Source organism: Ascaphus truei, chromosome 8, assembly GCF_040206685.1.
Source record: "Ascaphus truei isolate aAscTru1 chromosome 8, aAscTru1.hap1, whole genome shotgun sequence".
Taxonomy (NCBI): domain Eukaryota; kingdom Metazoa; phylum Chordata; class Amphibia; order Anura; family Ascaphidae; genus Ascaphus; species Ascaphus truei.
The window spans coordinates 53,660,148-53,685,886 of record NC_134490.1 but is presented as its reverse complement, the minus strand read 5'-3'; the positions used below and the strand labels follow the sequence as shown (position 1 = coordinate 53,685,886).

Genomic DNA, 25,739 nt, shown 5'->3' with positions numbered 1-25,739 from the left:
GTTGGCCACTCCTAATCTTTACTCTGCCTTCTTTATTATGCATATATTGTACAGATACATTATTACTCTCAGATGAATGTGTTCCTTTTCCTTTACTTAGAATCATTTTTTCAAACCACTGGTTTGTGTCAACTAATACTTATCGCAACTTGTGCAAGGTATTGATTCAGCACTGCCAACGTGTAAATCCTAACAGTGGTAGTTGTGTAACTTTCCAGGGCTTTGAATGACAAACAAATACATTGTACTGTAGACGCTCCCTGGATATGCAAGACCTACACAGGGAAAACAGCTGGAAGAGGTAAGGAAGTAGACACGCGGCTCAAACTCCCAGAATCCTCTTCCCAGCACCATTTATTTTCTTCTTTAAAGTAATTTTTAGTAGTCGCAGTGGGGGTCACTGTTTAGACTTTGTAATGCAAATTCACCCAAGACTTGGAAAACGTACTGTACTGAACACATAATTCGTTCCATAGCTTAATGTTTGAGTGGCAGTGTGATTGTTAGGGAACCATTGGATTAAGGTCAGAGTAAGTTTAACCCGATCTCCTCCACATGAGTAAAATCACCGAACACTATTCCTTAGGGTTCTCCCGGGCACAGACCACGGGAGAGAAAAGTGTAAAACTTTATTTATCCTTTCATGTCAAAGTATGCATGTATGTATAGTTTTATTCATATAGTATATACAAGTATAGCATTATACAGTATGTAGCCAGAGTTTTATTCATAAAGTACATAGAAGTATAGCGTTATATCGTTTGCATGTATCGTTTTATTCATATAGTACATAGAAGTATAGCATTATATAGTATGTAGGCATGTAGGCATAGTTTTATTCATATAGTATATAGAAGTATAGCATTATATAGTATGTAGCAGTATGTAAAATATACATTAAAACATACATATATCTCTTGCTAACCATTTGTCCCACATAAAGCAATGTCCCAGTTCTTAATTGCAAAATATGACTAATAATGCAGCACATCTGTTGACAAATGGACCAGTAATTCTTGTAGTTTAATCTCATGTACTGCTGAATAATAGAAAATTACACGTGCATTGCTCTGAAAACCACAGATTGGCTAAGTAACAAAGTGTCAGAAAGAGCCCAGGGCACACCCAGTGACCCTCCATCACTGCAAGATGGCACAGTAACACATACAGAGTTATCCACAAAGATGTAGCAGCTTTAACCCAGCGTCACCGCCCAGTGAACCCAATGGCTGTTATTACGTGAAGGGGGTAGCGCTTTTGGTATAAAATCACCCCTATAGACAGAAAGCATGTGTGGAACTTGCTGTCTATCCAAGTCAGCTGGTGTGTCTTTCAAAACATGACGGTGCTCTCGGTCCAAGCACGTCAGGCTTACAACAGACTTGATAATGTTCCCCTATTACAGGCCTGTGGTGCAGCGCTGACATTCTAATTCAGCTCTCAACCACTTGACTGGCAAAATAAAAGAAGCTGTTTTTGATTTGTTCATGAGGTGAGGTTTGCAGTTCAATGTCATGTAATTGCAGCTTGCACATGAAGAGAGGAGCATCCGAGCATACCTCCTATTTTTCCTTTTTCCCTCTCAAAATCCTGGCGGAGCAACAAGGAAAATAAAGCCTGTGAAAAAAAGAAAAAAGGGGAAGAATAGATCAGAAATGCTACAATTTAAAAAAAAAAAAAAAAAAGACTTGTTTTTATTCTGAGCGTTCATTTGGGGCTTTATTGCTCTTATTACGGTATTAAACAAGATGGTCATTGATGGCAGAACATGATTTAATAACAATGTGTGTGTTGCAATTGGTAAACATGGAGGGGTCTTTGTACTAAGATGTTGTTTAACAGCCATCCCTTATGCTGAATTTTGTATTTTTAATTCGTATTAGTAAATATCAATTATTAGTGTAATACTATTTATAATAGCCATACTGTAAAAATATGATATTTTGTTAACCTATTTAATGAAACATCTGTGGTGTGTCAAATTACATTTTGGACTGATACATAGTAATTTCATTCAATTGAATTGTGTGCTCCAAAAAAGTAGAAAGTGTTTGAAAATTGTCTGCCATATTGAACCTTGCTTAAACCATAAAAAGCCTATTTCTATTGTCAGCATATAATTACATTTCTATGTATCAACCAAAAATGTATTTGTCCTAGCATGGATGATTCATTATATAGGTGAACAAAATGTATTATTTTACCAGTATGGCTATAATAAATAACATTACACTAATAAGTTATTTACTAAAACTAGTTAAAAATAAAAAATACACTTTTCTGTTGTAATTTAAATTGTATCTACAGTATGAGGTACTCCACATGATGTAATGCGTCAAAATGCCTTTCAACCAATGAACTCCCCATTCTGTATGCAGTCACACAACAAGCTTCAAACACACATGCAAAGCATATTTGATTTTATGAAGGTTTGTACTAATTTGTAGCAGTAAAATCTGGACGCACAACCAAATTCAAATATGATCTTAGTACATAGGGGAGGAACTCAATGCTGCAAAAAGGGTCAATGTTATATGATGGTATGTTAATATGATGTCATTATTATTCCTGCTTTGTTCGCTTTTCTGTCAGGCAAAAACAGATATGTCACCTAGGAAGGAGCTATAATAAGCATAATTCTGAAATATGTTTTCCTCATTTTATATGTGGCAAGCCCCAGTACAGATGTGTGATAATATTCATTCTACCCTTGCATCTATGGAGCAAACCATTCAGGTCCTACCAGCGGTGAAATGGTTAATACTGTACTAACTTAGCATGGCAACTTTGATCTGGGACTGCCGCTGCTTTGTATTAAACATAAATAAAGTAAGTAATGAAACCCATTGGCACTGTTGCTGCAGGAACATGTGCTGATGAGAGGCTGTCATTCTTGCCATATATGTCAAGCCCTTTGACTCTGTTCTTCTGTATGCAAACAAACCAGAACCTCCCACTTTAGGACATGTGAGATCTAAGCTATCACCAGGAATAATCTGAAGTTTTCCTTTAATAGCACTGACCCCTGTCTAGCTGAGTGATTATCACCAGGTTACCAAGGTCCTTTTAACTCATCCCAACCTCTAGGCATGATAGCTATCTCGTTGAGATGAAACATTCACTTGACACCTTGTTAAAAGGAAGAGATGAGTCGTTCCTCTGGCAGGACTTTAAGATGCTTCTCACATGGTCCCAGTCCCAGATTGGGCTGTTAAGAAACATGTTTGGGATCTACAGGGTAATAATGGTCAGCAATAAACATTTCCATATTACCTGCAGGTTTCAGCATGCCCTTTTCTTTCATGAGTTGAACAGGTCAGAGGAGATCTTATGGGTGGCAGCACCCTGGCCAGTTATGTTGTATCAGATCAACACATTGGTTTTATTACTTAGTCTATATCTCTATCTTAGGACAGATAACTCCCACACAAGAGTCACTTCTCTTACCTAGTGGACTGTAACCTCCAGCAGGGAGTCTTTCATAGTAAGTATTGATATTTATATACACAAAACAAATGACACCAATACTAATTTCTGGTATAATGTGTGCGTTGAAACCACATTTTAATGTATTACATTAGTTTAAATAATAGGTCTTGCTCTGAAGCTGGAGGCTGGCAGACTCAGGGGAAATGTGAGGAAGTGCTTCTTCAAGGAAAAGGAGGGGGATTCATGAAATAGCCTCCAAACCAGTGGTGCAAGGGTGCATCTGCAGCACCCAAGAATTGCTATCACACTTACAGAGGCTGTGCACTCTTCCTTACACCAATTAAACTGATTGCCTATGGAGAGAGTGGGGCCTCTAAGAGAGCAGCCCTCTTCTATCTGCATCACATGGTGAAGCGATGTCATGGCAATGCATTGCTACATCATGACGCCACGACTGCACCCCCCAATCACATTTTCTTATTGCTCCCCTGCTTCCAGCAGAGGTGTTGGACGCAAACTTGGACAACTTACTGGTGTACTGTTCCTAGATTTTGCAAAGGCTTTTGATACTGTTGATCATGTTATCTTGCTAAACAAACTCTAGTGCTCTGGAAGAGGGAAGCGTGCTTTAAACTGGTTTCATTCCTACCTATCAGGTAGATCTCAACATGTGTCTATCTTGGGCTCTAAGGCTAAGGCCCTGCTGCCTCAGATCACGCGCCCGCACTGCAGACAGGCGGCGCGTGGAGAGGCACTTGGGGTTTTTTCCGGTCCAAAGGGACCATTTTTGCGAGCGGGGGGAGGGCGTGGCCAAAATGGGTGGGGGCGTGGCCATGACGTGAGGGGTCGGGACCGCCCATCAACCATGTATTGATAGACACTGTCTAAGTTGTTTGATGTTGAATTTATTAAATGAATGTACATGTTGAATACAACCACTCCATACTAGCTCAACTGTTCAGCCCCTCAGCCCCTCAACTGTTTAGCCCCTCAACTCCTCAGCCGCTCACACACACAGACAGGCACTCACGCACTCAGGCACAGACAGGCACTTACACACACACACACAGACAGGCACTCAGGCACACACATACACACACAGACAGGCACTCAAGCACTCAGGCACACACATACACACACACAGACAGGCACTCACGCTGCTTTCCCCCCACACTCTCCGCTCCCCGAAGCCTCCCCTCCTCATTGGCTCACAGCCACACCACGTGACGCGTCGCCGCTTGGGATTACAATTCTCTTGAATCCCCTGGCGGCTGACGCGTCACAGCGTGTAGTGAGCTGTGCAGCCAGGGGGGACCGGGACCAGCTCGGGAGGATTCCCCTGCTGGTGGGGAACACTCGTGCGGCCGCCCGCGCCGCCGGGTGCAGCGGGTCCCAGCCCTAACTCCAACCCCTTGGATGTCACCTGTGGCATCCCGCAAGGCTCTGTTCTCTTCTCAATATTCATCAATGATCTTCCTATAGCTTGTAAGGGAGCTTCAATACATATGTATGCGGATGACACAATCGTATATGCACACAGCCCTAGCCTCTCCGACCTTAGACACGTACTTCAATCTGACTTTTTGACTTGAAAAATGGACTTCCCTAAACAAACTTTTTTAAACACTGACAAGACTGTAATAATGGTATTTGGGACCAAGGCTACATTTTTAAAGCTTCCAGTGAATGAGCTCCAGATCAGAACCAACTCTAATAATATTCTAGCCCCTGTTACGAGTTTCAAATATTTGGGCATATGGTTTGACTCCCATTTAACATTTGGGTTGTACATTGATACCCTGCCATCCTAAACCTATGCCAAACTAGGTGAACTTTATAGGAACAAATCCTCTCTAAGTCTGCTGGGCAGAAAGCACATCGCAGAGCAGATGCTGATGCCAATGCTAAACTATGGGGACATAGTATATGGTACAGCACCCCAAACTCACTCTAGCAAACTTGATACCCTCTACAATTCAATATGCCGTTTTGTTCTCCAATGCAACTACAACACACATCACTGCGAATGCTCAAAGAACTAGATTGGTCATCACTTGAGTCTAGGTGCAAAGTTCATCTTTCCTGTCTTGCCTTCAAATACTTTCTGGGCAAGCTACCCGCCAATCTGAACAAGCTCCTCAGCCCTACCTCATGCAGCACTTATCTGAGATCTGACTCCAAAAGACTGTTTATGGTCCCAAGGTTCAACAAACTATCCGTCCACTCCTCCTCCTTCTACCGTGTACCCCAAAACTGGCACAATCTACCGGAGACTCTCACATCCGCCACCAGTCTAAGTTCTTTCAAAACAAAAGCTGTCTCACATTTTAATCTGGACTGTAACAGTTACATACGCCTATAATATATATTATCTCTAACTGTGCATGCAATGTCATGTATATAATGTATACCCTGTTCACTTAATGTAACTATGTATTTGTAACCATGTATCTGTCTTCATAACTCTGTGCCCAGGACATACCTGAAAACAAGAGGTAACTCTCAATGTATTACTTCCTGGTTAAATATTTTATAAAGAAATAAATAAATACAGTGAGGGAATTAAACCATTATTGGCATAGATATAAAGCTATCCTAAATCTACTATATATTTTGGAAAGTTATTTGTCTGTTCGCTATGTATTTGGACACCTCTTATGGTATTGTAACCAAATTTTGCATAATGGTTCCTGCGATAAAGGAGCATGCTTTTGTCTGTTTGGATATAATTGGATACATTCTATTTTTAATATTATGAGTTATTACAGTTTCTCTAAGCAAGTCAGCCACTGGGTGCTGTATCTGGCACGTGACATTATACTGGTGATATCATAATGCATATATCCTGGTGGCAGATAAGGAGAGTCAGATAGCAATAAAGTTTACAGAAAGCAGACGAAGAAAGAAAGAGACTATGTCAGTTGACACATGAGGAGAAAGCAAAAATGCTAGTGAGATGCAGTAAAAATTGGGGACATCACAATGTATTAAAGGACAGGGATGGGAGGGAGAGAGAGAACAGGTGGAGAGGGGGGGGGGGTACGGGGGTGAGAGATGGAGGAGGAGGGTAGGAAGGATGGGATGAGGCTGGTTTCTTAGAATTCCCTTTCAGCTACTATAAAATAAAGCCAAGGATCAAATCGGGTCTGAGGTTTTACAGCAGATCTGGAAATGGGCAGGCATGGTGTGGCTGACTGGTTCTTATGTGCCTTCAAATGCTTTCTTTCTAAGTATATGACTAGCATAGTAAGGACGTAACACATATTGAGGACAGACTCCATTTACCATCGTTTTCTATTAGTATGTTGCTATATTAATTCTTTGGCACATTGGGTTTTTTTTTACAATTGGATTTTGTGCTTTAATATTTTGACATTTCAAAGTATAACTAACTCAAATTTTTCCAGGATATAAAATCCAGATATTTCTGTGATCTAGATCACGGGTTCTCAACTTCAGTCCTCAAGACCTCCCCAACAAGTCAGGTTTTAAGGATATCCCAGCTTCAGCTCAGGTGACTCAATCAAGCCACCTGTGCTGAACCTGGGATATCCTCGAAACCTGATCTATTGGGGGTGGGGGAGAGGTGGAGGGAGAGTTTTGAGGACTGGAGTTGAGCACCCCTCATGGAGGCAGTTGTAGAATGAAGCCATTCTATGAATATTTTTGTTGTATATCTTTCTGCATCACTGGCACTGCAAATAGCCTTCAGCATTATTTCATACAGCAGTGACATGTTAATAATGATCCTAAGTCATTACAACACATCACAGATTTACGGTCCAGCAAATACTAAAACTGCATAAATAAATGTATTGAGTACGACTCAAGTGAAATGAGCGGTACTTGGTGACCTGGCCCTTGCTTTGAATGTTAATAATGTAGGAAGGGGTTAAGCTTTTCCTCTGCAGAGTAACCAGCCTGCGGGTGTGAGGGGGGACAAATCTCAAGGCGACAGGCAACTCAACCTCTACAATATCTACTGTTAAATCTCATGTAACATGAGGATGCCTTTCAGAGAAAAACAGTCCTTTTGGTGGCCTGTCAAGTTAGCGCCTAATGACAATCAGCCAACCGCCACACACACCCTGTCCCTGCAGACACTTTCCTAGCTGCTCTAAAGCGGCTAGGGAGTTCCATTAATGAGGGCAGTAATTATTACCTATGGGTAATTATTACCTATGATTTACGAGGCCTAATTCCTTTGATTCCAACAACATTTCCCAGTTACCAGCATCCTCAACAAACATGGGATTGTACGCACCTAGGATCTGCAAGGGATAAAGGCTTGCACAGAAATGTGTGTAAATACATGTGTGTTTATCTTACATCATATTTACATTATAAAGGTGTCGATTACATCCATACTTCCCACTTTACGCTCTTCAGCATAGAGTGAGTTTTATATTGTTTTGTGCATTTTTCCTATTGCCCTCTGTCTCTAAACACACACACACACACACACACACACACACACACACACACACACACACACACACACACACACACACACACACACACACACACACACACACACACACACACAGTGTATATATATGTATATATATATATACACACACACATACATTATCCAGAAAGACAGGGGCATTCACCAGTGTTTGTAGTTTATTGAGTAGCTGTCTTTTTGGATACCTTAATTACACAGTATCAACTTGTATCCTTGATTACAGTGTACCGGCTGCAGTGTCCATCTATGATAGGTTACTATATATGTATATATATATAGCAACTGTAAATATTCCTGTATATTCATTTGCATGTCTTAGACAGGTCTGCAACCCTGTCTTTCACCATTATCAGCCAGCAAACAGCACTTCCACTGCAGCAAGGGATTCTGGGAAATGACATGCAAATGAGCACACAGTGCCACCTTTTATCTCATGCTCACATTACATGAGCAACACTTAGTCAATGCATGCTGCTTTAAACACAGCTTTTAAGCAAGGACTTGGGAGATGCAAAGTCAGTTAACCCACTCACAGACATGTTTCAACCTTGATGGGTATCATCAGTGTGAGGTTGGCTTGCTGACAATTGCTCAAATGAGATAAGAGTAGGTAATCACCACGACTATTAGTCACTTTTTTTACCCACCATAACCTTAATAGTCATATATATATATATCCAAACAAGAATGACCTAGGCGCAAGTAAAAACAAGAAAGAGACAAACATAGGGTAATACGTTCAAACAAATGGTCTATTGGATGGTAAGATATGCACTTACAACAGGTAGAATAAAATCAGGCCTTGTATCCACTCTGGGATCAGGAACGATGAATGATGATCCAGGACAGCCAGCAACAAGTCATCTACAGGAACCGTATCCTCGTGTGCAGTGTCACATATAAGAAGAGAAGTGGGACACATACATAGTGTAACACAGTTTATTGTAAAATTAATAAAAAGACATTAAAGTAAAATACTCACACTTTGTGAGTTTGGGTAAAAGCGTTTGAGAATTTAGAGCTTCTCACACTCATCAAGGGTAGGTATCCGTGGACTTATACACAGTTCCAGTTAACTCCTTGCACAATGTCCTTATAACCACATGCGATGTTATTGCCAAACTTCCAAGGGTATGGAGTCATTTATTTATGCACTCTCTGTAATGTCCAGAGCCTCTGAGGGCGGGGTACTCTTATAAATGTTGCAAACCCGTAGTTAAGGGCCGTGTGTCTCTGTGACTGCACCTAATGTGCTAGTAGTACTCACGCTACTTCAGGGGTATGGTGTGGCGTTTTTCCCCCTTCGTTGTTGTCCGTTTTGTTGGTCTGCGGACCACCCTGCTTCACTCACTGCTCCCGTCCTCCGTGGCTGTTCGCATGCACGCGGCGGCGTGGTGACGTCACGTCTCCTCGCGAGATTACGTCTCCAAATCTCCCGGTCACTGTGTTAGTCTTCGTCCCTCACCAACTGATGCGAAAATATGTACCGAGCAGGCACAACGATACAAATCACTGCCAGACAGCTGGATATTGTTGGCTAGTGTCCCCAATGTCCTGTGTTCACTCACAATGCTCCAAAAATCACGCCCTACGCGTTTCTCCTTTCGGCTTTCGACGAAGCCGAAAGGAGAAACGCGTAGGGCGTGATTTTTGGAGCATTGTGAGTGAACACAGGACATTGGGGACACTAGCCAACAATATCCAGCTGTCTGGCAGTGATTTGTATCGTTGTGCCTGCTCGGTACATATTTTCGCATCAGTTGGTGAGGGACGAAGACTAACACAGTGACCGGGAGATTTGGAGACGTAATCTCGCGAGGAGACGTGACGTCACCACGCCGCCGCGTGCATGCGAACAGCCACGGAGGACGGGAGCAGTGAGTGAAGCAGGGTGGTCCGCAGACCAACAAAACGGACAACAACGAAGGGGGAAAAACGCCACACCATACCCCTGAAGTAGCGTGAGTACTACTAGCACATTAGGTGCAGTCACAGAGACACACGGCCCTTAACTACGGGTTTGCAACATTTATAAGAGTACCCCGCCCTCAGAGGCTCTGGACATTACAGAGAGTGCATAAATAAATGACTCCATACCCTTGGAAGTTTGGCAATAACATCGCATGTGGTTATAAGGACATTGTGCAAGGAGTTAACTGGAACTGTGTATAAGTCCACGGATACCTACCCTTGATGAGTGTGAGAAGCTCTAAATTCTCAAACGCTTTTACCCAAACTCACAAAGTGTGAGTATTTTACTTTAATGTCTTTTTATTAATTTTACAATAAACTGTGTTACACTATGTATGTGTCCCACTTCTCTTCTTATATGTGACACTGCACACGAGGATACGGTTCCTGTAGATGACTTGTTGCTGGCTGTCCTGGATCATCATTCATCGTTCCTGATCCCAGAGTGGATACAAGGCCTGATTTTATTCTACCTGTTGTAAGTGCATATCTTACCATCCAATAGACCATTTGTTTGAACGTATTACCCTATGTTTGTCTCTTTCTTGTTTTTACTTGCGCCTAGGTCATTCTTGTTTGGATTTTCCTTTTTACCAGCCCGTGGAGCGGTAGACCTTTTGGCTGCAGACTTAATCAGGGAAAGCTAGATTGTGAGGTAGTATACCCTCCTATATATGTGGTTTAATATCATTATTTGTCTAATTGTGATTGCGCTTATTGTAGTTTTCCATTTTTATATATATATATATATATATATATATATATATATATATATATATATATATATATATAATATCATGTAATGTGAGCATGAGATAAAAAGTGGCACTGTGGCACTGTACAGGAATATTTACAGTTGCTTTATGCTTTACTGTGGAGGGTTTTAGTCACTTTTTATTACCCACCATAACCTTAATAGTGGTGATATATATATATATATGTATATATATATATATATATATATATACCTTTCTTTAAAAAAATTTTTTATTTATGTGTGTATCTTTTTAAGTATGAAATGTATGGAGGATGGTGTCTTGCTGAATTACGATTGCAATTAAAGATGCTGGTGCCTCAAACAAATGGATCCCAGTCACAAACTGGAATCAAAATGCAAAATCACAATCAACCAATCAGTTTTAAGATTTGTGGTGATTTTCTGGGGTTTGAGCATTTTTTTAAAGTGTCATTCATTTTTGTGAAAGCCATTTTTGTGCACACTTACAACATCACCCAAGCTGGAGACTTTTATTAGTGGCCTAATTCGTGGGACAAAGTAATTGCTGATTGTGGTGTTTCACAATTAACCTGTTTTAGTGACTTACATTTAGCAGTGAATGATATTCCTGCGGTACGTATTGCTGTGGATAAAAAGGTAGTCTTGTTACAAAAGAAGACCTTATTTTCCTTTTTATAACGTATTTCTCTATTCTTTTTCCAAGTCAAGAAATAGCTGAATAGAGGAATCCAATTCAGGTCCTCGCCATTGAAGTTTGGAGCTTAGCCCATTAAATGACCTAATTTAGGTCCATGATAAAGAGAAGATGATGATTTTTCCCTTATTGAAAATTCCAAACAACTAAATAGCCTGTAATCAGTCAAAGGTTATCAACTTGCACCTACACAACTACTGATCCGCAAAGTTAGGGACACACTCTGAAACGAAGAGCAGGGAAAGCAAGGGATAATAAAAACACCTCATTTGCTAAACATGTAAAGCAGTCCTGGCAGCGATTTCATTTGAATATATTCTTGGCCCCGATCCATCTTCATTAATGCGTGGGGGGAATCAGCCAATATTTATAAGAAAAACACATTTGACACTCGAGGGAACTGCATTTAGAGCTATTTTGCTAATTTGATGGAGTGGTAATAAGTCCTGGAAAATGTCAGTGCTTTTTGCTAGCAGCTGTCTTAAATCCTTCCTGCATGTTGGACCAATATGATGATCATTTTCTTCTTGTTGGGACCAGGATATCATCTGCTGTGTTGTTGCTTGTTTTTGTTTTTCTGCTGAGGTTTGGAATAATCATTTATTTATTTTTCCATCTTGTTTATCTTTTTAGTAAAATAGTTTTTTTTCCCCCTCCAGTTTGGGAACTTATTTGGGAACATTTATGTTCCATGGGAAATGTTTATTCATCACACAGGAAGAAGCTCTCACTTGGCATCAGGTGTTAGTCTAATAAACAACACTTGCACTTTGTGTCTGATTTCCAGGCAGTGGTGAATTTGTAGAAATATAGGTGGCAAAATCATAAGCAAATAAAAAATATATACTGTATATCTTAAGTACAACAAATAATTTTGTTTTTAATACATATAGTCAAACAAACATTCATTATCCACTCTGAGTCAGTATTCTATTCCTTATCCTTTCATAGAAACATTGTGGAATTTTTTTTAATCCCCTAAGAAATCTTGTAACTTAAAAAAAGAGTTTAGAAAAAGGTGCCAGAACTTAGTTCCTCCACAAAAATATCCTTGATGGTTGATAAATGCACATTGTATGTAAGGTAGATATCCAAAGAACTTGCTAGTTCCTCTACACAGATACATTCAATGAAAACAGTCAGATGAGACTGTTTAGTAAGACTGGAAGTGCAAATATCATGAGAATACAAACTAATGAACCTCCTGTCACCTCCTTGTGAGTTGGGCAGATACTGTCAGTAACTCCCTGTGTCCCAGGCATGAGGTTGAAACATTTCTGGGGCAGAGAATCATTGTACCTGTAAAATTCTCAATATACAGCAACCTTCCTCGGGACTTATGTATGTATGTCTTTATTTATATAGCGCCATTAGTGTACATAGCGCTTCACATTAGTACTACACGTGACAATCATATAAATAACAAATAATACAAATAACTGATCATGAGAATAAGTGCTTCAGACATATAAGTAACATTTCGGAAGAGGAGTCCCTGCTCCGGGAAGCTTACAATCTAATATAAATTTAATCTAAAGGACATATTACCTTTGGCTAATGTAGCCCCCTGTAAACAGCACAGGCTATACTTATCTTCCTCCTACTGGGTAAGTCCTGTTAGGGGCAGGCACCAGTAGTGATCATGGGTTTTCCCCCCTTCAAGCCCTGCCCTGAGTGATAGATGCAGGCCCCTGACTCTGCTGCAGGCATGAGACAGAGTCTGGAGTCTACGAGGGAGTGGACTCTGGAGTCTGTCCTGGGAGTGAAAGGAATATACCTAGCTCCGTCCTGGGAGCAAGCAAGAGAGAGAACTCTGGCCTATGACATTTGGAGAACGAGCCGAGTTCAAGTGGACCATGCCCCTCACCCCGATGATGGGGTGATGGGGAGAATCCATCCCCCACCCAGAGGATACCCTCTGAGGTGGGCAGTAGGGTATTGAGACAACAGCACTCCTGTCAGAGTGCACACTTGGAGGAAAGGCCTGTACAGAGTGGAGGGTCATGTGAATTGTGGACATTGCTGTTGTTGTTGTAGCTGCTTGTCGCTACTACTGCTGGGCGCAGCTCGGAGCAATAAAGAGAGACATTACCTTTTTACTAAAGGCTGTTGTGTGATTCTGGAGCATCCACCCTGGGACCAGGGGTCACTCTTCTATACAGGTCCTACCCCCATACCCTGGGAAGGTATAGAGGATGGAGGCGCTGCACCACCACTGAAAGCATGGAGGCTACTACCCCAGAAGCCTGGTCCTGTTATCCCCCACACCACCGCGGGAGACTCAGGCCCTCCTGTTCCACACAGGTATGCACCACTAAGTACATGTAATCCGCCCTCACACACCCTAGATATGTCAGATGAGTCTAGGGGGGGGAACAAGGGTTACATTTGGAGGCGCTGCTGAGATAAACAGGTCAGGCTTACAGCAAGGCAGAGCAGAAAGAGTGATGTGCACTCTCCGGTCCCGTGCTGAGGAACGTAGGGCGCAATTGCACACCGGGGGTAGTCAGGGGAGCGTGGATCGCCGCTCCCGCACAGTACGCCCTGGGCACCCTAAGCGGGTGGCGTAAGAGGGGTGCATAGCTATCGCTGTTCTAGTCCCTTGAGGCAGATAGTGTGAGGCAACTGGGGGGGTCAGCCTGCTAACTAGTCCAGGGCCCGCACTATGAGTGGCCAATAGAGGGACGCCCGTACTTAGGGAGATGCCCGGTACGCTAGCTAGCACCCACAGAACGCACCACAGAGCACTGGCCGGAACGAACATCGAGCACAGTACACACACAGAAGGAGTTCTGCCTAGCCTGGGGTACGCCACCTCATATTAGTAGGTACCAGAATAAGCATGCAGAGAGAAGTAGAAAGGGTCGAGGAGATTAGTCCGTGTATAGGAGCAAATTACACCTTAGACACTGAGGAGAGTACACAATTACATGTGGTGGGCGCATCGAAGATGGCGGCCGGCACTACATGTGCTCCGCGGAGCAAAGAACCCTTTCAAAATGGCGACCAAGGCGCCATCAGCGGCCCAGCAGATAGCAGCCGATCTAAAATGGCGTTTCCCGCCAATCCTGGAGCGCGCACGTGAATCGTGCAAAAGAACTGTACGAGAAATGTGGCGGGAAATGTGCAGGGGTTTGGCGCCAAGCCCAGATCCCCTACAAAAAGAGCGGAGCGGCGTGAAAGCCGAAAGCCCACCCACCTGTGCTGTGACTGGTCAACAAACCAAGTCGCGTCACACTGAAAAAAGGAGGGCCCGCCTCTGGATTCCACCAGAGGGAGGGGGCACAAGGAGAGCCAATCAGGAGCGTCCTCAGCATAGGGAGGGACAGGAAGCGATAGCGAAGAGCTTCACTTCTGTCTGGCATTCGAGGAGCAAGGAGCTGAAACACTGAACTGTTCCACCCCTGAGCTAACCATGTCCGAGATGAGCACTACAATCTACCAACTGCCAGGAGGCTTATTGGTAGTGGAGGTAGCGGAGCACGAATACCTCCGGTGTTTGTGCGTTCACTGCGGGAAACCGTGCGTGGTACCAAGCACCAAGGCACGATGCCCTCAATGTGGCACATTTTACCTGTGGCCGAACGAGCCATGGCCTTTGATTGAGACCCCGCGGGGTGCCTCTCCGGGAACATTGACGGAGGTGGCGGAAGGTAAAGACAAGACTGCTCTGGTTCCCCGATACAACCAAACGGGAGGAACCAAGGCCCAGCCCGCTACAGAACCGAGCGAGCTGTCGACGGAGAAGAGCGTGACTGTTTCGTACCTATACTTACTGGTTGTATCGCAGAAGAACCCGGTGACTCCCTAGCGGAGGAACCGATCCTGATATCCTCAGAGGAAGAGGTTGGCGTACCATCGGCGGCGATGCGCCTGCCGGCGAACCACCCCAGCGGTAACAGAAAGGAGCAGACGAGTCCGGAAACCTTCCGACGGCGAGCACTGGTGCGGCCGGAGGCCCGTAAGAGTCCCACGGCCGTGGTGACTCCCAGTGCGGTGGAAACGGCGGCCGAGACGACTTCGAAGGACCCCGAGATCACCAAACAGCAGCGGAGCGGTAAGGAGACTCCACCACCCCCTTACTCCCGCCAGGCAAAAGCAGCAACCGAGGAGGACGAGAAGGAGAGGCTTGCGGCCTACTTGTCCGTCCGTGAACTGGGTGCTCCGCCAATGCCCATGCCGGTCCTTGACGCACTTCCGGTGCGTGACCACGGAGCGGATGGAGATTCTACAGGCACCGCTGATGATGTCATTTCCGGTTCCACCGGAAAACGAGACCTGGGAGCGCTGTTCTCCTCACGGAGAGTAGCCATGGCCGCTGCAATGGCCACCCTGAAGAGCCAAGGTCCATCAAGAGAGGCGAGAAGTATGGCAGAGAAAGCCCCCAAGAAAGCATCCCTTGGTCGCGGTATTACCCGCTTGCTGGACAATGACATGAACGTTGCCCCTGCCCCTAGCTCCATCGCCCCAGCCACTGCCCCTGCCCCGTCACGAGTGTTGTCACCGGGACCTAGCGGGGATAAATTAAGCAAATACCCTAAGTACTCCAAGGACTTGCGGGACTGGGAGTTGAGCGATGAGGGGTCGGATGGGGAGATACCTTATGACCGTGTGATACCTGTGTCTAACCCTGTGCCGTTTTCTCCTACAGCTAGAGGGAGAGCCCGAGGGTCACATACTCCAGCAGAGGCTGGGCCTGTTCAGGAGGTGGTTCATAAGATGAACCCTACTAGGTACTTCAATGCCAAGGGGAGGAGAGATTGTTCGAGCTCTACGGAGGCGGGGACGTCCGGTGTTTCCTCGCAGGCAAAATCTGAGGTAGAGAACACTAGTCAGTCCACAGAATACGAGCACCATGACAAATGGTGGGCACCCCTGTTTACTGGGTATCATGCAGGGATGGACCGTACACGATTCCTGCTCATTAAGAGCAACATCGTAGATCATTGGTGGGCGACAGGTGCTTTTACTCCTCAGGAGGTGGAGGATGAGATAGACCATAGATTCCGGGAGATCGAGCAGAAACTCATTAAACCCAAAGGCCCCAGTATACTGTATGATGAAATTGCTCCAGAAGAGCCAGAGTTTTGGGTACTGCCAAGCAGGGCGGGTCACCGCAAGCTCACTAAATTGAGCCGTGCCGACAGAGCCATAGTGGCTAGGTATAGGCAGTCACATGGATACGAGTACCCTTATGTGCCTGAGTCCATCATGAGGGAAATAGAAGAAAATCGGGATAGTTGGCTCAGGGATGCTGTGCAGGAATATCTTCGGACCAAGTTTGGTCAGGGGGGTTATCATAACGAGGACAAAATAAGTGAGTTGGTTAGGATCTGGAGCATAGGGAGGTGCATATACATGCACAGCGTGATGTATCGATCGGAGCATGGGTCGGTGCAATCTTTCTTTGTGACCATCACGGATCACAATGGCAGAAGAATAAGAAAGCCAGATCCAAAACATTATTAGTAGGGTTCTCCACGTTGGGAGTAACCGTGTTTTTTTCTTCAACTACCTCATGTGCCTATGTAAACATACTTGAAAACGAGAGGTAACTCTCAATGTATTACTTCCTGGTAAAATATTTTATAAATAAATAAATAAATATGTTATGCTAACACTGCCATAATATGTGTTGTTTCCCAGGTTGTTCGCCGCAGGATGGTGCTGCTAGAGCTAGGTCCACGTGGGGACCATTGGATTCCACCAGAGGGAGAGTGTTGCCCCCTGTAAACAGCACAGGCTATACTTATCTTCCTCCTACTGGGTTAGTCCTGTTAGGGGCAGGCACCAGTAGTGATCATGGGTTTTCCCCCCTTCAAGTCTGAATGATAGATGCAGGCCCCTGACTCTGCTGCAGGCATGAGACAGAGAGGAGGTCCTGCTGACATCATGAAGGGTGGGGCTAAGCCTATTTAGGCCTATTTACAGCCATTCCTGTAAGTGACAGTTAGTCTATTCTGGAGTCTATAAGGGAGTGGACTCTGGAGTCTGTCCTGGGAGTGAGAGGAATATACCTAGCTCCGTCCTGGGAGCAAGCAAGAGAGAGAACTCTGGCCTATGACATTTGGAGAACGAGTCGAGTTCAGGTGGACCAATGCCCCTCACCCCGATGATGGGGTGATGGGGAGAATCCACCCCCCACCCAGAGGATACCCTCTGAGGTGGGCAGTGGGGTATTGAGACCCCAGCACAGTCCATCCTGTCGGAGTGCACACTTGGAGGGAAGGAGAGGAGGAAAGGCCTGTACAGAGTGGAGGGTCGTGCGAATTGTGGACATTGCGGTTGTTGTTGTAGCTGCTTGTCGCTACTACTACCGGGTGCGGCTCGTAGCAATAAAGAGAGACATTACCTTTTTACTAAAGGCTGTTGTGTGATTCTGGAGCATCCACCCTGGGACCAGGGGTCACTCTTCTATACAGGTCCTACCCCATACCCTGGGAAAGTATAGAGGATGGAGGCACTGCACCACCACTGAAAGCATGGAGGCTACTACCCCAGAAGCCTGGTCCTGTTATCCCCCACACCACCGCGGGAGACTCAGGCCCTCCTGTTCCACACAGCTACGCACCACTAAGTACATGTAATCCGCCCTCACACACCCTAGATATGTCAGATGAGTCAAGGGGGGGGGGAATAAGGGTTACACTAACAACACATATATTATGGAATACATCACGTAATGATCACAAAGTCCATAGTACCAAGGACCTAGTGCTTTATTTGATACAGCATCTTTAAAGCTTGGTAGGGGTCCTTTACCAGATCTTCAATACTTTGAGTGTAGCAAAACTGCATTGAATATATCCACCCAGGTGTCCTGTAGGCTGCTGTGCACTGGGCAACTTGGAGGGGGCAGCAACCTGTTTGGGTGGGAGACAGAATCTCAAGGCCTAAGCTAAATCAATAACTGCCAAACGGCTTCATTGTCTCGCTTACATAAACATGTAACACATACTTCTGAGATATCTATGTAATTCTATATTACAATGAGAACATTGTAATGGTCATATGCTTCTGTATTTTCTATATCAATACATTATGTTCATCAAAACATCAACAAAACAATGAAATTCAAGCCAATAACGTTGTTGAATGGTTACTAATAACCAGTACAGCCGCTCTAATGAACGAAGTGTCAAAGAAAACTAACCGGGAAAGCATGTGTTGAGCTGGTACAGTTTCATCCAGTTCTCTTCATAGAGCCCAGCATATCTTTGGTAGGAACCTACAATGAAATTGGGACATTCTGAAAAAGTTAAAGTACATGTCTAAAAGTCTCACCATCATATTAAAGATGCGATCCAAGCAGCACTTTAAAAAAAAAAAACATGTATTACTTAAGCTGCCGATCGTTTAGTTCTCCCGTGATTGATCAGTAGCGATCCTGCTTCCAGGGTTGACTAAATGGCTCAAACTGCTGGGAATATTGGCAACAGATGATCACAAAACAGGAACATGATGCAAAGATCTTGCACTGCTGGGGAGATGGGCTAAAGCAGGCCTGCACAACTCGTAAAGCGAGAAGGGCCGAACTGCTCCAATGAAAAAAAACTTGGGCCGCGCGGGTAAAATCATCATCATCATCATCTCTCCTCCAGCACCTCTCATCATCATCCTCATATCTCCCCCAGAACCCTCACTATCAACCTTTGCGATACTCCCCATCTATCTCTCATACCCCCATCTCTCCCCCTCACCCACACACATAATACTCCCTCTCCACATCAAACACACAATTCCCCCCTGCACACCACACACATCCCACACCCCCTGCATCTCACATCCTTCTTCCCCCTGCACCTCACATCCTTCTTCCCCCCTGCACCTCACATCATTATCCCCCCCTGCACCTCACATCATTCTCCCCCCCTGCACCTCACATCACTCTCCCCCCCTGCACCTCACATCACTCTCCCCCCTGCACCTCACATCACTCTCCCCCTCTGCACCTCACATCATTCTCCCCCCCTGCACCTCACATAACTCTCCCCCTCTGCACCTCACATCATTCTCCCCCCCTGCACCTCACATCATTCTCCCCCCTGCACCTCCAACCACCCTCCTCTGCACCTCCAACCACCCTCCCCTGCACCTCCAACCACCCTCCCCTGCACCTCCAACCACCCCCCCGCACCTCCAATCACCCCCCGCACCTCCAATCACCCCCCTGCACCTCCAGTGACCCCTCCTGCACCTCCAGTGACCCCCCTGCACATCCAGTGACCCCCCCTGCACCTCCAGTGACCCCCCCTGCACCTCCAGTGACCCCCCCGCACCTCCAATCACCCCCCTCGCACCTCCAATCACCCCCCCTGCACCTCTAGTGAGCCCCCCTGCACCTCCAGTGACCCCCCCTGCACCTCCAGTGACCCCCCGCACCTCCAGTGACCCCCCCCGCACCTCCAATCACCCCCCCCCACACACCTCCAATCACCCCCCCTGCACCTCACCTCACCCCTCCTGTTCCTCACCTCACCTGTACCTCACCTCCCCTGTACCTCACCTCAATGCACCTCACCTCAATGCACCTCACCTCCCCTGCACCTCACCTCCCCTGCACCTCACCTCCTGCACCTCACATCACCTCCCCTGCACCTCACCTCCCCTGCACCTCACCTCCCCTCCCCTCACCTCCCCCTCCCCTCCACCTCCCCTCCACCTCCCCTGCACCTCACCTCCCCTGCACATCCCCTGAACCTCCCATCACCCCCTGCACATATCCACGTTGGGATAGGGGGGGGGGGAGTGGCCGCAGAAGAGCTCAGCTGGCTGTGACTTCCCCCTCCATCCCACGTTGTGAGCTGGGGAGGGGGGAGGGAGCGGGAAGGGGGGAGCGGGCCCTGCGCATGCGCGACGGGACCGCGGGAAATCAACGCCATTTTTTTTTTAAAGTTTTTTTTGTTTTTTTTTTAAATCTCATCGCGGTCCGCACAGTGCGGCCAGGCGGCGGCCCGCGGGCCGTATGTTGTGCAGGTCTGGGCTAAAGCCTGCTACAGAAATCAAAGGATGCTCAGTATATTAAAAAGCATTAAAAATGGCATTAAGAGTTGAATTTAAAAAAAATAATGTAGTAAGTATTATCTAATTCTACAGAACTGATTTATTTAAAAAAAAACACATACAAGTAGGACATTGCATGGATTGCTCCTTTAATAATGAAGTTCAGTATTGTCGTCTTTTTGTTGTAGAACAGTGGCGATTAACTCCAGTCCTCAAGGGCCACAAACAGGACAGGTTTTAAAGGAGCAATGCAATTTTTTTTATATATAGAATTGAAGCAGGGGATCTATGGAGCTGAACCCCAGTAATTTCAGCTCCAGGGACCCTACTTTCAGAGATACTTCTGAAGTAGGTGCAGGTACTGTAGCTGCACCGGCTGAGCAAGCAGGGCTTTCAAGTTTGAAGCTCTCGCGTCACATGGGTCAATAGGAAGACGCACCGATGATGTCACGGCTTTCTATTGGCCCATATTGTGCACAACCTCACATGTACAGAAACATACTCACAATGTTCCTGAAATTTAAAAGCAATGAGGAACCAGAAAAAAGAAAAAGATCAAATGCAGAGAGAGACTGGGAGGAGCCAAGTGAGGTGCCGGACTGGTGATCCATCCGATACAGGGACAGTGACGTCATCATTGCGAGCCGGAGTCACGTGGGACGCACACGGAGCACACGGTACACCAAATACTGCTAGAGGCCGTGTGGAGATCTTAAACAGTTGCGGCACTTCCATTCATTGCTTTTAAATTTCAGGAACATTGTGAGCATGTTTCTGTACATGTGAGGTTGTGTATGTAATGGGTTTCCCCCCCCTCCCCCAATCTCACATTGGCCCGGGTACTCTAGTAACCAACCCCCATTACGTGTATGTGTCTGGTGGTGCACCTGCAGGCAACAGGACTCCTGAGTCTCCCGCTTGATGGTATTAGGGGATGTCATCCAGACAGGCAGCTGAGGTAGTGTGTGCGAGTCCTACCTATATCCAGTGCAGCGCCTCCACCTCATCAGGATCTGTGCTTCCGCAGGGAGATGGTCCTGGTGAGGAACTCCTTCTTGGTGGTGCCATCCACTGCTGAGTAACTTCACACTCACACAGTGGAGGTATATTCGAACAGGGCATCTTTATTGATGGTGGTATGGGCAAGCTGCCCCTCACAGCTAACAGCTCAGCCACTCATCTCTTTGTAGCTCTCCCTTAGGAAGGTCCCTTCTCTAATAGAGCTGCTTTCCACCTATCCTCTCAGAGAGATTCCCCAGCTTCTCTGGCTGCTGTAAGCTCCTCTCTTGAGCTGCTTTGTCTCTCTCAGCTCCTCTAACTCTGCTGCGTCTGCTCACTGACTCCCAGCTAGCAGGAGACACTGCAACATTGTTGCAGACCTTCACGTGCCTCTCAGTGAACAGAGGCAGCACAACAACAGGAAACTGAACTCCTAACTTTAGGCAGTGCTGTGTCTTATATCACCCCCCGGAGAACAAACATGCTCTGTATCACTAAGTGGGAACACACTGCATGTTTTCACTTCCTTTGGGGACATATGACACCTCACCAGGGTGTGAGGGCAAACCTCATGATTGTTGCTGGCAATCCTGCATACTTACCAGGTTTACTGCCAGCATGAAAAAGAGATATGTACACCAATCTTACACATGGCTACATGTACAATAAAGTTTTAGACGTTATTGCGCAATCCCTTTCTATCCTACGATACGGAGATCTACACATTGTCTGTGGAAAAGGACCTTTTTGAGATCCACCTGAACCAGGGACCCCACGTGGGGTTCGTGCTGCTTTGGAGAAGATTGGACTCAGAAGGCTCGTCACACAGGTTCTATCCACTGCGCGTCATTTTCCTATTTCCAGACAGCCGTTGCAGTAAGGGAAGATTTACATCACATTGGGGACTAAGCTCTCATCAGGAAGAAAAAGACTTCCTTCAATTCATCTCAAGGAATCAATATTGGTCATATCCTTTGAGGACTTAATATCATTTATTATTGTTCATATTACTTTACAAACAGACAGCAATGCAACTGGCCTCCAGAAACAATGTTAATTGGGCTCTTTTTGTGTCTGGAAATATAAAATGTTTTCAGATCAGTAACTCTGAGTGTGTGGGGCACATAGCAGTTACGTGTTTCTGCCAGCCCTAGAGAGGGCCGAATCCGCCCAAATCCAATTCCCGGATTTTCCCTGAGGTTACCCCCAAAATCTGTTTTGCTGTATAAAATCCACAAATGGATTTGGGTGGTTTCAATCCATGCGGATTCATCAAAATCCACCATTGTATACAACCCGTGGACGGATTTGGAGAGTCCAATCCACCGAGTCAGCAATTCTTTGGTGAATTCTTAAGAATCTGCGGATTGGATCCTACAAATCCATCCATGGTTTGCGGAATCCGCAGAGTATATTGGTAATAACAATAATAAAAAATCAGCAAACCGCATATCGTCCTTTTTGAAATCCACTGACCACGGATCCGGCCGATCCGCTGCCGATCCAAATTTGAAAAAAATTTCACCCATCCCTGTTGTTACAAGACCAATAAGGAGAAGGGGACAGGGGTGGATGGACACTATATTTGTGCAAAGTCTTGTTCAACCCACAGTCAAACTACTCCCATTCTTCCTCTTACCATGACATCAACTTTGCAAAATGTTGCAGTAAATAAAAATCCCACTTGTGGTACATTTGCATGTCTCGGACAGGTCTTTAGATAACAGTGCTTCCACTGCAGCCGGGGTTTCTGGGTAATGGCATGCAAATGAGCACAGCGTGCATTGACGAATATTTAACATTCTGATTTTTCTAGAAAAATGAATTGATCACAACCACAAACACGTCTCTGCTAATGGTTCATTGTGGTTGAAATCTGATGCATGTGAACAACGTAGCAAAAATAGTACAAACCTCTGCACTGCTGGATAAACGAGAAAGTAGCCACTCTTGTTTTAGAAGCACGGAAATTCCAAACAGCCAGTAATATACATATATATATATATATATATATATATATATATATATATATATATTGGGAGCAATAAGGCGCGTGTAAATTTTAGTAATCTTAGGTAATATTAGCCAATCTTTGATGTACAATTTTGATACTGAAGTGACACAACAATGGCGGGGACACAATATATCACCAGTACTGGTCACATTGGTACTGGTACGATGTCATAGATACTGGTCTTGGTATCTACTTATTGTTGTGCCTTGGTTCATAGAAAATGGACACTTATTACCTTAGTCTTACAACGACCTATTTTGCTTGATTTTTCCAAATAAGAAAATCCAGAAGTGGCAGTTTGTGTAGGGTTTGTGTAGGGTTTGTGTAGTGGAAGGCAAGTCTCTCCATGCCATTATGTCCCTAGTCTCTGAGCGAATAGCTGGTGGTGCTGACCTCTTTGAGGGGAGAAGTCTTGCTCTGCTAATTAGCTAATCTTTGGACAGCGTCAGATTAATTGGTAGTTGGGGAAAGAGGAGGTTATGATTCCGTGGAGGGCAGAGTGTGAAAATGTTATTAGGATCTAACACCTTGTCTCCCAATCTGAAGCCTTGTGTTCTTGTGTCTGTATTGTAATGAGCAGAAGGATGCCTGCGGACTGCTGTCAGTACTTGCCTAGAGGCCTTTAATGCACAGTGTGCCGTTCCAGCACTGGATTATCTGCACCTATCTGCATAAAATAAGAAAATGAACACAGAAACCTGTGAAATTCTGAGGGCCGCAAAACAGTGAGAGAAGTGTGAGGCTCATTTATTTAACGCATCCTGTAAAATGTATACAGCGAGCTTTAATATGCTGATTTATATATATATATATATATTTATTTTTTTGCAATCTATTCTTGCACTGAACCTGTCTGTGTTTTCTTTTTTGTTTGTTTATTTTTCATGTGGTTTGAGGTCTTGAAAGAAATCGTCAGGCTCAATTATAAGATGAGAGAGACAGTGGGTAGAAAGGTGGGAACTCAGAAGCAAACCTAGGAGGGTGAGAGAGAATTCAGACAAGTAAAAGGAGATAAGAAGAGAGAGAAAATGCAGCTATTGAAAGGAGCAGTTAGAGCAGGGGTGACCAACTCCATGGCCACCAACAGGTCAGGTTTTCAGGATATCCCTGCTTCAGCAAAGGTGGCTCAATCAGTGGCTCGGTCGAGCCACTGATTGAGCCACCTGTGCTGAAGCATGGATATCCCAAATACCTTGCCTGTTGGTGGCCCTGAGGACTGGAGTTGCCCACCCCTGAGTAAGAGGGTATGTGAGAACAATGAATTAACCTGTTTAATGCTGGAGGGTCCTTGAATACTTTGCTTTGCAGCAAAAAAAGAAACCAGTTTAATGACTTTGTAATAGAGCAGTGTAAAAATGACACTGGGATTTACTAAACTCCGCCTAGGGGTCCTAGAGATCAGTACGGCATTATTAACTGCCATTGATTAGCAGTTAACGGGAGAGGAGCGAGACCCCATACCCTTTATCGGCGTTTAGAGAGTCTCCACCATTGTTTTTGTTGTAAATGAATTTTTAGGACCGTGGAGTCAACCAGCCTTTAGAAAAGACATTATGAAGATCTTGGGGTGAGGAGGGAACTTGTATTACGGATTTAGTGGGGGAAAGTCAGAAAGCAGGGCACGTAAGGAATATAGGCCCATCATTGCTAAGCAGGGTTCTCCCATACCTCACCTTCGAGTGCTGGAAGACCCTTTACCGTCTATTGACTTGAATGGAAAGAAAGGCGTCTTCCAGCACTAAAATGGGTCTTATGGCAAAAGACTTTTGGTACCAAAAAAAAGCTTTAAAGAAGTAAATAAACTAGCAGTAAAGTGGTTAATCCCTTTGTTTCTGGAGACTCATGCAATGCTTTGTGCAGCACAACACACTAATTAAGCATAAACGCTGTAAATATCAACTTTTCTCATACAGTATTTGTCTAATGAATACGTGGTGGGAATCCACTCCCCAGGGGCTGATTTGTTCGCTGTATCTGCACCAGATGTTACCTTTTTGTTTTTGTACGCTAACCCATACAAAGGTGTTTTTTTCATTACACCGTGTTTGCGTACCTATGAAAGGTGCAGTTATATATAAATATGCACACACACACACACACACACACACACACACACACACACACACACACACACACACACACACACACACACACACACACACACACACACACACACACATATATATATATATAAATATACATATATACAGTATATGTGTGTACTATATATATGTATAGTGTATAGTATAGTATATACGGTTTATATTTTATAGTGTATAGTGTGTACTATATATATAGATATAGATATAGATATAGATGTATGGAAAAATTTAGACAGACAGTGCAAAAATAAGTATAATATAAAATAAGAGTACTAATTAGAACAGATATTGCTGATAAAGTCCTGATGCTGATCTGTACT

General features: G+C 44.8%; 1 long non-coding RNA gene across 1 annotated transcript; it reads right to left on the bottom strand.

Moving 5' to 3' along the window:
• Window positions 1-721: 721 nt before the first annotated feature.
• LOC142500943 (uncharacterized) lies at window positions 722-21,652 on the bottom strand. Its single transcript, XR_012803365.1, has 3 exons — window positions 21,283-21,652; window positions 18,455-18,529; window positions 722-1,617 (listed from the first exon to the last, which is right to left on the bottom strand). It is a non-coding gene; the product is annotated as an uncharacterized LOC142500943 (long non-coding RNA).
• Between the last annotated feature and the right edge of the window lie 4,087 nt (window positions 21,653-25,739).